Source organism: Mauremys mutica, unplaced genomic scaffold (assembly GCF_020497125.1).
Source record: "Mauremys mutica isolate MM-2020 ecotype Southern unplaced genomic scaffold, ASM2049712v1 001029F_np12_subseq_26792:101163_obj, whole genome shotgun sequence".
Lineage (NCBI taxonomy): Eukaryota > Metazoa > Chordata > Testudines > Geoemydidae > Mauremys > Mauremys mutica.
The window spans coordinates 29,406-41,752 of NW_025423098.1; positions in this window are offsets into that span (position 1 = coordinate 29,406).

A 12,347-nucleotide genomic window follows, 5' to 3' on the forward strand; every position below is an offset into this window, starting at 1 on the left:
CTCTCTATTGTCATTCACATTGTGCCTTTTCAGAAGTTATACACTCCCCTGCCCCTGAAACCCAAGGGAAGGGCTGAGATTGCTATCACCCTCTGGTTTCTATTTAGATCACCTCCCATTTAGCATTTAAAATACCTTTATACAGATGAAGCAAAGCACTTAAATCAATTAGTTTCCCAAAGGTTAGATTTATCATGATGACTTTACTTACCCCTCCCATTGTCAGGCACCTCTCTTCACAGACATGGCAAAAATTGGCAGAACACCACAAGCTGTGTGTGATAAGGCAAGTCCCATGGTCATTTCACCTGAGCTAAAAGGATGCTACAGTATTTGGGCCAGATCCTGCTCCCAGAGAACTCTCTGCAAACCTCCTCTAGGATCTGCATGGATATGGAACATACAATTGTGTATGTTAACCAAAGATTCCTCCTAGTTTCTGTTAAGGCAGCTGGATAGAAATGCTGTGTTTTATGTATTACCTCAGATATGGCTAGCATAATTTAATTATTTGGTGCAAAGGGATCTAACAGCTGGGATAATCCCAGGAGAAAGGATCCTGAGACTTTACAGTTAGCTTTGTCATGAATATTCTCCCTTACATTGGACAAACAGCACAGCTGCTTTAATGGCAGTGCCTTGCTACATCCTTCGGAGAACATGCCAGATGAAAAAGTGCAGCACACCCTTCCCTAAACACTGCCCCCTGCCCCCAATACATGGACATGAAATCCCATTCGCAGCTGAGCCGTCTGGGGCTATTTTTGCCAGGCCCCTAGCAGCATTTCAACAGAAGGGGCAAGCATTATTTTACTATTTAAATCCTCTAGAAGGAAACATTAGCACATTGTCCACAAACAGGACATGCATAGACTACAGAAGGTAAAAGGAGCATTCCCTAATATAAGCCTCATCTTTCTCCTGCTTTACGCTGCAGGAACCTCAATGCATGTGCATATGCTTACTTTGACAATCATTGCATTTCCCCTGGCAGAGACTAAGAATTGACAGCCCTGTCCCACCCTAGCAATTCAAGCTACTTTCACGCTTGCTGTGTTCTGCAGAGCCACGCGGCTTTATTTCCTTTTCTCCACTCTAGTGCATTGGTCAGTTGCCACCCTCCGTCCCAGAGACAGTGGCATTTCAGGTGCTGTGTAATGGGAATTGCAGGTAGAATTGGGATTCTCCACACATATATTTCCGCGTGGCAAAAGGCTTTTATTGGCATAAGCCTGGGATCATCACGTGATTCACAATGGGGAGGAAGCTGGATCTATGATTCAGTGGCCAGAACTCAGGCATATCCATTTAGGCCCATTCCTGTAAAGTGCTTGGCAGTCTCATCTCCCATTGAAGCCAACTGCCATCTAGCCAGCCCTTAATTCCCAGCACAGAGACCAGCTGCTCCAGCTGTATTAGGGATGTGTGATTTACACTCAAGATGCATTTAGCTGAGTTTGCCAAGATGTCAATTGCTTCATTTTATATTTCTGTATAAGGATTTAGAATGTAAATACATGTATTACCAATCAAATGGAGAAACTCTGCAGCCCTCTTCTGAAAGCCAGAACCTCATAGCATTTATTTAGTTTGAGTGCTTTCTGCATTAGTAGCATTCTTAATAATTAACATAAAAACACAGATTTACAGGTTTGAAATGCAATATAACAAACAGGATACCTACTATCAGAATCGCATTCCCCCTCACAGTTTGATAAAACTGCGCTATAGCAGAGTTTCAAAACCACGGCTTGTGGTTTCATACAGAGTGTAACTTTCTACCAGAGGAAAGTATAGACAACTAAAGGACTACAAACAATGAGGCCCCACAGTTCCATAAATAATCCTCACATATGTGCGATGGTGAGCATTACCTACCCGGGAAACTATCTGTATGCATTTCACAGCACTTCTAGCTAATTTTTAGTAAGTCAGACACATTTGGTTCATTGCTGAGGTAGCTGATGATTTCATAGAATCCTGAGTTAATTAAGGGCCTGAACCAAAAAGCTCTTCACACACCAAACTCCCATTTTTGTGAATGGGAGTTCTCTATAAGGGTGAAAATCACCTCTGTGTAGAGGGCCAGCAAGTGAAGTCCCATATAAACCCCCCAACTATACTTCAGCATGATTTGAGTAATGTATGAGCTCCGTGCTGGCTGTCTGCATGGGAGGGAATTTCATCAATTCAGCACTTAGGCTCTTAATGTGTCCTTTCTATGCTATCAGCATCTTTGGTACCAAAATATGTGCAAAATATTCCAGAACAAACAAAACCTTCATCCACTTTCCCCTACACATATATACAATATTTATTGACTAGATTGCCTAATGCTGAACCTAAACATTTCATTTACAATTAAATCATTTTATAAATATTCCTTGCAAGATTTTTATCCATGAAAACCATGAGTGTGCAACAATAAATAGAAATATTAGTGCAAATCAATATATACATATTATTTGGCTAGTGTCATGAAACAAGCAAGCAACATTTTTCTAGCTCTGTGACTAAAAGGGACACGGTCCAGATCTGTAGGCTCAAAATGTGATCCATATTTCTCCATTATTTGTGTGCAAAGTCCATGTAAATCCTTACTGGGCTGGGAAGAGGTTTTTAAACAAAGGTTTCAATTCTCTTTGTTTTTCTTTAAAAAGTAAAAGAAAGAATCACAGCTTCCCAGTCACAGGTAATCGGTGGGTGAAATTCATACTGGTGCAAAGGGCTACCACAAGGCTGCTGCACCCCCCAGCTTCAGCAGGACATAACTAGTGCATACGCCTTTTGCTGAGCCTCTACACCAGACTGGATTTCACCCTGTGTGTTGAAGAGAGAAAAAAAATTCTGTTAGGACTTTGGATTTCACTTTATGTGGCTGCATAATCTGGATTTTGGACTCTCCAAAGTTTGGGATCTTTTTGATCAAGGGTGATTGGTTCCGTCTGTTATAAAACAGGCCACTGGTAAAACTCAGATCAGGATCCAGGATACACCTGAGAAGGAGTAAGGGAGCAGATCTCGGGTTTTAGTTTGGGCCCTTCTTTAGTTTCAAGAGGGTTGAAAAGGACTAAAAGAAACACACACACACACACACACACACACGGCCAAGATTTTTAAAAATAGGAACCTGAAGTAAATATCCTAAATCCATACTTAGCTGCCTAAATAAGTGGGCTTTTTAACAGCACCCAACAGCTCCCCTGGAGGTCATTTAGAGTTATATAAACAAAGGCTTCAATTTTGCTTAAGAAAATTCAATGATGGATTGAAGAAACCTCAATTTGCAACATCAATAGGCAGGGGCGGCTCTAGAAATCAGGCTGCCCGAAGCAGCGCGGTGCGCTGCGCCGCCCTTCCCCAGTCCCGCGGCGGGTCCCCTCTTCCCGCGGCTCCGGTTGAGCTCCCGCAGGCATGCCTGCGGCAGGTCCAACGGAGCCTGGGACGAGCGGACCTGCCGCAAGCATGACTGCGGCGGGTGCCGTGGTCCCGCGGCTCCGGTGGACCTCCCGCAGGCATGCCTGCGGCAGGTCCACCGGAGCCAAATGCCGCCCCCCCGGGAAAGGGCCGCCCCACGCGCCTGCTTGGCGCACTGGGGTCTAGAGCCACCCCTGTCAATAGGAAATGGAGGATCAAGTCTTCAGGTCGTCACTCAGGATGTGGGACTCCCTTTGACTCCAGTGGGAATTTTGCAATCAGAGAGTTTGTGGGATTTGACCCTCAGTGCATATATCTCAAAACTAACAACCTCAAGAACTCCTGCGCCCATCTTGTACTTCAGAGCTTATATTTAAACCAATGTGCCCTTTGCTGTAACTGAGATAGGGGACTCTGCTAATGTAGCAGAACTGGGTTTTCATAAGCTCTGTTATACCTGAATTACACTAAAAACAACAAACAACCCAAGCATCCAATAGCAGCGCCATAATAATAATGCAGTAAGCACACAAAATGAGAAAGTAGAAAAGGCTACGGATTTTAGTGTCAGGATCCAAGTGATCCCTATACAGAACAGCACAAGAGGTAAAGGATTTCAAAGATGCTACCTGCCTTGACATGGTCTGATGTAATAGAACATTTCTCTGCCATACAGACAAGGGAAAGTACTGACATAAAAGAACCGCAGCCAGAGTGTGCCTGGCCCTTATGGGTATATCTACACAGCAAAGAAAAATTGGCAGCTGGCCTGTGCCAGATGACGCAGGCTTGCAGGGGTCAGGCTGCAGGGCTGTTTCATTGCTGGTTAGACTTCAAGGCTCAGGCTGGAGCCCAGGCTCTAGGACCCTGCAAGATGAGAGGGTCCCAGAGTTCAGGCTCCAACCTGAAACCAAAACTCTACACAGCAATGACACAGCCCTGCAGCCTGAGCTCCATGAGCAGGAGTTGGCTGGCACAGCCATGGGTGTCTAGTTGCTGGATAGACATGCCTCACGTGGGTGCACAGAGCAGAAGCTGCATGCAGCCTTCTCCCAGTTATGTGACTGACTCACGCAGGAGCCAGCAGAATTCCATCTGGGAAGCTCAGGGCCTGCCTCCACCCTACTCTCCTAAAGAGATGGAAAGGAGGCAAAACCATAGCTCCATCCCCACCTGCACTGGCCAGTAGAGCTGGGTGGCCACTGTGCTGTAACCCACAACTATTTAGTAGCAAGCAGGTACCCTTTACATGCCTGGGAGCTGCCTTCCTGAAGCAGACTGTCTCCTGCTGCTCCTCCTGGGATATGTGGGCTCCACTCTGCCCCTGCATGGAATGGTCTAGCCCCAACAGGACGTCCCCAGCGTTTTTCTCAGCCAATATGCCACTGAATAAAGGGACTAAATGCCCAGAAACACACATGCCCTACTTGAACAGGCAATACACATCAGAGCCAGCTCACACTCATTCACAAAAATAGACTTGTGCCTTACGTGCGTCAAAATGGCTGGAATGATACACTTCATAAAATAATAACTGGTTAATAGGGGAAAATAAGCTTCAGAACTGGAGCAGAGCCCCAAAAGTAAACATGGACTACACTGGTTTTACAAAACACACCTGGTAACAACACAGCCAAAGGAGTTTCTGTACATCATTCTGGACAGTCCATGGAGACATCACATTGGAAGCACAAAAACGTTCATGGTCATGCTCACATAAGACATTTATCGGCGGGGACACCCCTGTGGAAGTCCCAGCACAAGGCCAAGAGACCACTCAAGCCATCCATGAGGGGATGTAAATGATGCCTAGGCCCTGGGCTCCTCTCCAGCACAAGGGTGAATTTTATCTTCTGAAACGTACACACCAAACACACCCACACAGCTACATGCAGCTCCAAACGCAGGGCTGCTGGCTAAAAAGCGGCGTGGAACTTCATATGGAATCGGAATTCCTCCTGCTCCAGGAAGTTCTTGCCACACACGGTACAAGTGCAGCCTTTGTCCTTGTCGTGTGTGCGCCGCACGTGGCTGTCATGGGCCGCATGGGAGGCAAAGGCTTTGCCACAGTGTCTACACTTGAAAGGCTTCTCTCCCGAGTGCTGTCGGATGTGAGTGCGCAGGATGCTGGAGGCTGTGAATGCCTGAAGAGGTGGCCGGCATGGAGGAGGGGAGAAAAGAGTTTAAGAGTGGTTAGACAATTGTCTAGAAAATACTGGTTGTGACCCGTAGCCCAAGCCTGCACGGGACACTGCACCCTGACCTCGGGGAGGGTACCTTGCCCAAGGAGCAGAACCCTGCCCTGGTGGGGAAGGAATGCCCAGAGACACAGCTCAAGGAGGCTGCAACTTCAGACCCAGCCGGTGAGAGAGAGCAGGTCTCCATCGCTGCCCCAGCTGCTCAGTTCCAGGCCGAGGTGCAGAAAGATCCCTCCTTGTGGAAGATAAGGGACCTGGCTGACCTCAGTGGGGTACAGACCATGGGGGGAGGTGGCCAGAAAAGGTTCCTGTGGGAGAAGGGGTTCCTGTACCGAGAATGGGCTCCCCCAGGGAAAATGGAGTCGGGGGGATCAAGAGGCAGCTGGTGGTACCCCGGAAGTATCGCCACCAGCTACTGTGCCGGGCCCATGACATCCCCCTCGCAGGGCACCAGGGAACCTGGCGTACCCAGCAGAGGCTGCTACAGAACTTTTACTGGCCTGGGGTGTTTACTCATGTCTGGCAGCACTGCCGCTCCTGTGACCCCAGCCAGAGGGGGAGGGAGGCCGGGACACGGGGAAAATGGCTGTAGGACCCTGGCTCAGCACAGAGGAGCCTTTCCAGAGAGGGGGCCAAGGTCAAAAGGGGGGGGTGTCTGAACCAAGAGAGCCCAAATCACAGCCCCCCAGACTGGAACGCGGGGAGAAGACCCCAGCCCAGCTTGAACCCCAGGGGTATTGGGGTGGGGAAAGGACATCGGCCGCATAAGCCTTCCCACCTGCAGACTACGGGTGCCATCGAGCTCCCACGACCTAACGGGGGGCAGGAAACTGGAAGGGCCTGGTGCAACTCTTCCCCCACAAAGTGGGGGATGCTGGGGCATCCCTGGGAACATGGGTAGGTTCGAACTTCCCCAGGTCACTGGCTGAAGTGACCCCGCTCAGTTCGGTCTCGAAGGGGGGAGAGGGACTGGTGGTGAAGTGGGACTGGTTTTAAGGTTCCCTCTGAATACTCTGGGGGGCCTCAGCTCTGGCCGACCCTCTGTGGCCTGGCAACTAATGGCCGGGCCCTTCCCCCCTGCAAGGGGATGCTAAAGGTGTTGGAGACAGAGAGATCAGGTGACCTCCTGGCCCCGGAAAGAGACACAGCCCAGAGAGGAGGGGCTGGAGGGGGTTTGGTAGTTTTTGGAAGCTGATTGGAAAATGGAGGGGAACCCCAAGGAGGCTCGGGCCTCCCAGTGGGGCTGTGGCCTCCCTGGGGCCCCAGATGGACCTAACTAAGGGGGGGTCTTGTGGTCTGTACTGGCAAGACCTGTTTTGGTCTGTGTGCCTGTAATCTAAATAAACCTCTGTCTTACTGGCTGGCTGAGAGTAACGTCTGACTGCAAGGTGCGGGGGCAGGACCCTCTGGCTTCCCCAGGACCCCGACTGGATGGACTCGCTGTGGGAAGCACACGGACGGGCACATACTGAATGCTACGTGTGAGCTTCCTGCCCTGCAGACAGTCTGCTCCAAGGGAGAGGAGGCTCCCCAAAGTCCTGACTGGCTTTGTGGGGAGCAGTTCCAGAGCATCGCCCGGGGACTCCGTGACACCTACGACACCTTCACTACAGAGCCAAGACCATGCAATGCAGAGCCACAGCACATATCCCTGCCCAAGACACTTACCAGCTCTCCCCAGTTAGAAACCCGGTCCCGGTCCACGTGCTTGATGGCTAACTAGGACACAACCAGAACCGCCCAGACAATCAGAATCGGGTCAGGCAACCCCAGAAAGAGGGGAGGCAAACAAGGGACCAGTGAAGGGGAGGCAAGATGGTGGTTATGCCAGGGCAAAGCAAAGGAGATGTAACGGGGTAAGGGACGGGTCTCTCACCAAAGGCGGAGCTCTATAGAGCAGCGTGCATGAGGAGCGGGCTTCAGGGGTGGGGTGGGGTGGGGTATCCCTGTCCAGGTTCTACTCACCGGGGCGCTGTCCGACAGGCGGGTGCCCGAGTAGACAGAACCAAAGCCACCACTGCCCAGCAGCGGGCCCACCTGGTACAGCTTCTCCAGTGGCTCCTTGTCCTTCCCTGCAGGCAGAGAGGCACAGACACCAGGATCAGACCCAGCTGTGTCCTCAAAAGACCGGGCCAACCCTCCAAACCGGACCAGACCCACATCCCTCCCCAAGCCAAACCAGAGCAGACCCACATCCCTCCTCAGAATGACCCCCCACACCCCAAAACCAGACCAGACCCACATCCCTCCCCAAGCCAAACTGGAGTAGACCCACATCCCTTCTCAGAACGACCCCCCACCCCCTGAAACCAGACCAGACCACATCCCTCCCCAAGGCAAACCGGAGCAGACCCACATCCCTCCTCAGAACGACCCCCCACCCCGAAACCAGACCAGACCCACATCCCTCCCCCAAACTGGATCAGACTTCCTTGCAACCCAAACTGGATCAGACTCCTCTATGAGCCTCTCCAATGCCTAGCAGGACAGGGCACCTCCCAAACTGATCCCGGCCCGCTCCGGGGCCCCCCACAGCAGAGCCCCCCCTGCAGTCCATCCAAACCAAACTGAACCCAACTGAGCCTCACCTGGCTGTAGCTTGGCCGGGTGCAGCTCCCCACGGGACCCGGAGCACAGGTTGGCCAGCGAGTTGATCTTGGAGAGCAGCATCCCCACCCTGTCCCCTTACTCCAGGACTTTCCTTTCAATAGAGAAAGGCTGGTAATTCTATCATGGCGTCCAGTACCAGGTGACTTGGTGTCATGGAGTGTGGGGGAGTCATGGCCCTGCACCCCCTTCCTGCGATTCTCTGAGACTCTCAGCCAGCCAGTAAAACAGGTTTATTAGATGACAAGAACATGGTCTAAATCAGAGCTTGTAGGTACAGGAAACAGGACCCCTCAGCCAGGTCCAACTTGGGGGGCAGGGAGCCCAGTGCCCTGCCTGGGCTGGGTCTCCGGCCATTTCCCCAGCCAGAGTCTCCAGCTTGTGTCTTTCCCTGGCCAGGAGTCCCCTGATCCCTTTGTTCTCCAACACCTTCAGGTGGCACCTTGCAGGGAAGGAGCCCAGGCCATTAGTTGCCAGGAGACAGGGTGTCGGCCATTCTCTGGACAACAGAATCAAACTGGTCCCCTAGGGCTCTGCAACAATCACACACCCTGATCCCTCCACCTAGACACTTAAGAAAGACAAAGGGGAAACTGAGGCACCCACACAGTATTCAGAGAAAACATAAGAACAGTCCCACTTCGTCCCACAGGGAGCGGGATGGAGGGACCTGGTGAGCAGCGGGGGGGGGGGGCAGACACGGGGAGGGGGTGGAGGAGAGGAGGGACTGGGCGAGCAGCAGTGGGAGGACACAGGGAGGGGGTGGAGGAGAGGAGGGCTGGGCGAGCGGCAGTGGGAGGAGACAGGGAGGGGGTGCAGGAGAGGAGGGCTGGGTGAGCGGCAGTGGGAAGACACGGGGAGGGGGTGGAGGAGAGGAGGAACTGGGCGAGCAGCAGTGGTGGGGACATGGGGAGTGGGTGCAGGAGAGAAGGGACTGGGCGAGCGGCACTGGGGAGGGGGGCCTCGGCGAGCGGCAGGGATACAGGGGAGGGATGGGTAACACCAACAGCCCCCAGTTGTTGGGCAGGGGGGGATTGAACCTGGGGCCTCGGAGCTTTGTGCATGAGCCGCTAAAAGGCAGCTGGCTGGGAGCTCCGGCTGTCGAGCAGGCTCATTCTCTCTCTCTCCATGGTCTCAGTGGCACTAGCTGGGCCAGACACCAGACCCAGAGGGGGTGTGGGTTACAGAGGGACTCAACGAGTGGTGGGGGGTCTCAGGACTCGGGGAAGGAGCCAACCTGGGCTACAGCCTGCCCCACATCGGCATGTGCCCAGCCACACCCTAGTTCAGGGGTGGGCAAACTACGGCCAGATCCGGCCCCTCAGGGCTGGGGATCCGGCCCGGGGTGTCACGGAGTGTGGGGGAGTCCGGCCCTGCACCCCTCTTCCTGAACTCACGGTGACTCTCAGCCAGCCAGTAAAACAGAAGGTTTATTGAACAACAGGAACACAGGATACAGCCCAGCTTGTGTTCAGAGCCAGGACCCCTCAATCTGGCCCTTCTGGGGGGGTTCAGGGTGCTTGGATCCCAGCCTAGGACCCCCTGAAAACCCACCACCCAGCTCCCAAACCGAAGACTGACTTCACTCCCCCCTTCCCTTTGTCTAGCCCCAGCCAGAGGTGACGACCTCCCCTCCCCCAGGCCAGGCTCATGTTACAGCTGCAGACCTGGTTCTCACCTACCAACCACACAGACAGTCCCTATTCCATCACATGGGGGACTTGCCCCCAGTGGTGCCGCAGGCCCCGCGCCGCTCTCGAGTCACCACCTCTCGCTTTCAGGCCGCACCGGGGTGGGGGGGCAGAGGGCTCCGTGCCCCCTGCAGCTCCCATTGGCCAATGGGAGCTTTGGGGGAGGTACCTGAAGGTGTGGAAGGGCAGCGTGCGGAGCCCTGTGCCCCCCCTTCCCCAGGGCCGTGCAGGGACGTGGTGGGCGGCGCGGCGTGGGGCCAGGGCGGGCAGACAGGGAGCCTGCCCCGGCCCTGGCGCACGCTGCTGCCATCCCGAGCCACTTTAGGTAAGCGGCGCTGGGCCAGAGCCCAAACCCCTCCTGCACCCCAACTCCCTGCCCTGAGCCCCCTGCTGCACCCCATACCCCTCCTGCACCCCAACCTCCTTGTCCAGAGCCCCCTGCTGCACCCCTCCTGTACCCCAACTCCCTGCCCAGAGCCCCCCTGCTGCACCCCATGCCCCTCCTGCACCCCAACTCCCTGCCCTGAGCCCCCTGCTGCACCCCATACCCCTCCTGTACCCCAACTCCCTGCCCTGAGCCCCCCTACTGCACCCCATACCCCTCCTGTACCCCAACCTCCTTGTCCAGAGCCCCCTGCTGCACCCCTCCTGTACCCCAACTCCCTGCCCTGAGCCCCCCTGCTGCACCCCATGCCCCTCCTGCACCCCAACTCCCTGCCCCTCGCCCCCTGCTGCACCCCATGCCCCTCCTGTACCCCAACTCCCTGCCCTGAGCCCCCCTGCTGCACCCCTTACCCCTCCTGCACCCCAACTCCCTGCCCTGAGCCCCCTGCTGCACCCCATACCCCTCCTGTACCCCAACTCCCTGCCCTGAGCCCCCTGCCTGCACCCCATACCCCTCCTGCACCCCAACCTCCTTGTCCAGAGCCCCCTGCTGCACCCCTCCTGTACCCCAACTCCCTGCCATGAGCCCCCGGCTGCACCCCATACCCCTCCTTCACCCCAACTCCCTGCCCTGAGCCCCCCTGCTGCACCCCATACCCCTCCTGCACCCCAACTCCCTGCCCTGAGCCCCCTGCTGCACCCCATACCCCTCCTGTACCCCAACTCCCTGCCCTGAGCCCCCCTGCTGCACCCCATACCCCTCCTGCACCCCAACTCCCTGCCCTGAGCCCCCTGCCTGCACCCCATACCCCTCCTGTACCCCAACTCCCTGCCCTGAGCCCCCTGCAGCACCCCTCCTGTACCCCAACTCCCTGTCCTGAGCCCCCTGCTGCACCCTCCTGTACCCCAACTCCCTGCCCTGAGCCCCCTGCTGCACCCCATACCCCTCCTGCACCCCAACTCCCTGTCCTGAGCCCCCTGCCTGCACCCTCCTGCACCCCAGGTCCCTGCCCTGAGCCCCCTGCCTGCACCCTCCTGCACCCCAGGTCCCTGCCCTGAGCCCCCTGCCTGCACCCCACACCCCTCCTGTACCCCAACCTCCTGTCCTGAGCCCCCTGCTGCACCCATCCTCTACCCCAACTCCCTGCCCTGAGCCCCCTGCCTGCACCCCTCCTGCACCCCAGGTCCCTGCCCTGAGCCCCCTGCCTGCACCCCACACCCCTCCTGTACCCCAACCTCCTGTCCAGAGTCCCCTGCTTCACCCCAACCTCCTGTCCTGAGCCCCCTGCCTGCACCCCGCACCCCTCCTGTACCCCAACCCCCTGTCCAGAGCCTCCTACCTGCACCCTCCTGCACCCGAGGTCCCTGCCCTGAGACACCTGCCTGCACCCCTCCTGCACCCCAACTCCCTGTCCTGAGCCCCCTGCCTGCACCTCTCCTGTACCCCAACTCCCTGTCCTGAGCCCGCTGCCTGCACCCCTCTTGTACCCCAGGTCCCTGCCCTGAGCCCCCTGCCTGCACCCCAACTCCCTGTCTTTAAAATAAATAAATACATACAATTCCCTGAGTGCACACCCTAATGAAATGTGCTGCCCATGCCTATGATACTGCAGACCTACTTCTAAAGCAATACATTCTAGGGACCAAATATCCTCATGTTCCTTGATTCATCCTTCAGCTGATTCATCAAAGCTGACTTGTGTATCATGACTAAGAGTTTCTGGCTTCTCAGCTGGGGAGTTTTACAAGACACTGCCTAGGACAGGGGCGGCTCTACGTTTTTGGCCGCCCCAAGCAGTCATGCCCGGGAGGCGCCCCGGAGCCACGGGAGCAGCGGACCTCCCGCGGGCATGACTGCGGAGGTCCACTGGTCACGTGGCTCGGCTGGACCTCCGGACGGTTCGCAGGTCCGGCGGCTCTGCTGGAGCTGCCGCAGGCATGCGTGCGGGAGGTCCAGCCGAGCCGTGGGACCAGCGAACCGTCCGCAGTCATGCCTGCGGGAGGTCCACTGGAGCCGCGGGACGAGCGCCCCCTCCGCAGTCATGCCTGC